The following is a 2,730-nucleotide window of genomic DNA, read 5'->3' on the forward strand; positions in this document are numbered from 1 at the left end:
AGAGAGACCATAGAGTAAAAGCATAGAAGGTGAAACAGACTGACATAAAAGAAGTTGTTGCTGTAGATACCTGTAGAAAATAAGAACCGATAGCTCGTCTTTAGTAAGTACTTTTTTCGTCCTAATTTATGTGTTATATTTTTTTTTTTAGTTTGTTAAAATTAAAAGAGAGTGTCATACTTTTTATTTAAAAAGAGTTTCACTTTAAATTTTTTATTTTAATTACAATAGGATAATTTGTAAGCATATAAATAGTTATAGCTTGTTTTCGATTACGAGTTTTAAATTTTTTTTACCTTTTTTAATTTCCGCGTCAAGTAACGCACCACCACATAAATAAAAAAATAGTACTGCCTACCTTTTATCTTTTCACTAGTTTGTTACTCAAAAATTTTACATCAAAATTGGTTGACCTGTTGGAGCATTTCTGTTTTTCTTTTTTACAGTCGTTGAATATTTACCTAGGATTGTACTTGATGAGACCACCGTCAGTCAACTATGGACCATCATCATTACTAAGAAACGATTGCTAGTGCACCTTTCGTTAATTTCTTTCTTCCCCCAAGTTCAATCAGCCGTGTTAATAATTCTTCGAACAGTTTATGTTCCACGCAACTAATAATTTATCTACAACAGCATGTAATTATATGCATATGAAGCTTGATATGATATTCTGTTAATAGAGTAATAAACTTTTATAATAAAGTAATCGCATTAATAATGTTGTTTGGCTCAAAAGTTAACGATATACTTTGTAAGCTAAAAAACAATCAAAAGTAGGAAAAGGGGTAAATCGTAATCAAATATAATAATCCTAGAAATGCAAAGAAGATAATATGAACTCAATAAGATATGTTCGTTTGAAGTAGAGATAGAGAGAGAAAGCTAGAAAAATGAGAGAGTTGTATTATATCCGATGATCCTTTTACAATGTGAGGGTCTCCTTTATATAATAAGAGACCCTCCTCGAAAGAATCAAAAAGTTACAAAGACAGGTAACGTCCCCCTAGTGAAGACACTGAGTCCTAAACGATGTCGCTTTTGTCCCTACGGCCGAGTCGTACCCGCTACGTTAGTCGGCGTACACTCACTGGGCGTACCCACTGGCGTAGAGATGCTGAGGGTCAAATTTGACCCTATACAGTTAGTCCCTCCGCTCGTTGGAGACGCATTCGGTGGGCGTCTTCGATGGGCGGAAATGTGAACCTCGACTTAGGAGAATTTGACCTCGACCCGGGGCGACAATATGAACGAGGTGAAATATATGACGTTGTTGAGCCACTGACGCGTGGCTTCCTTTTCGGAACGACGTCTTGCCTGTATGCATCATTATTATATTTGCCCCCGAGGCGGTTCAGAGGATGATGTGACATTTTGGTTTCCCGCGCACGCTTTGAATCATGACTTTTCCATTTCTGCGCAACTTATCCCTATAAGTAGGAGAGGGGTTCGATTCGATTCAACTTTCAAGCCTTCGGAAAGCATTTTCTGATATACTCCTTTGTCTTTCTTTCCTGTAACCGTTATTTCATGAGGGACTCTCCCACTTCTGTCGAAACCACACTTCCTATCGTTAGTGCTTCGTTTCTTACGCAGTATAATCATGACAAAACGTGGACAGAGTAGTAAAAAGGCCAAAGATAATGCCCCGTCTAGGGTTCCGCCATCTTCCGGTGGTGAAGGGGAAAAGGCGGAGAAGGCCCTTGTTCCTCTCAGCGTCGACAACGTCCTTCCGAAGGAGATGCATGTCCGCAGGGATTTTCCAACTAAAAGCCCAGACCTTCCCTGGGAGCATAGCGTTTTATTACAATCCCATTTAGATGATCTGCGAGAGACGCACCATATTCCGGACCATGTGGAAATGGTTCCGGCCGGGACGGACTATGTCAATGTGCACCGGCCTGGATATTGCACATTCTATGAGTACCCATTCTTGATCGGTTACAATCTTCCAATCTACCCTCTGATGGAGGAGCTTTGCCGTTTTTATAATGTGTGTCCGGCCCAGCTCACTCCTTACACCTTGAAGGTGTGCCGTATTGTGACCACTTATGCGGCCAGGGCTGAGTGCAGTGTCTCGGTCCACCACCTCTTACAGTTATTCAGCCCTGGTTACCTGAGAGGTACCATGCTGCAGTTAAAAGGTCGTGGCACAAGGGGCTTGGTTGTTAAAGCCGATGATAAGCCCAACCGCCGCTTTTGGCGTAAATATTTCTACATCAGGACGGAGCACCTGGTGTCGAATCCCGAAGGGTTCCCGGAAAGATGGAATCCAGAACGTAAGTATTTCTACTCGTAGAATCCAGGACTGCTTGCGCTTTTGACCATACGGCCATTGTGATTTCTTTGCTTTTCTCCTTTTTTTATTCGCAGCGAGGGCTTCTCCACCCCAGTTCATTGATGACATTAAATCATGGGTGGAAAGAATAATACCTTATGCGGAGGAATGCCGTACCTGGGCTGCATTTCTTCAACAGTACGGCCCGTCAGGTAATCCTTTGGCTATGATTTGGGAATTCCCTACGTTCTTGTTTCCTGACTTATTAGCGTTGGCAGGTCGGAGCGCTCCTAAGAAGAAGAAAAAGAACGTCGTCACCTCACCTGGGGCGGGGACTGATTCTGAAGACGGATACATACCCTGTGGTTCGCCCAGTGAGGGCGCTGCGGAGGTTCCTCAACCGCTGCCCGTGGCGGCGTCCACGAGGGGAGCGACTCCTTCAATGCCATCCC

This window comes from Nicotiana attenuata, chromosome 3 (assembly GCF_001879085.1).
Source record: "Nicotiana attenuata strain UT chromosome 3, NIATTr2, whole genome shotgun sequence".
Classification (NCBI taxonomy): domain Eukaryota; kingdom Viridiplantae; phylum Streptophyta; class Magnoliopsida; order Solanales; family Solanaceae; genus Nicotiana; species Nicotiana attenuata.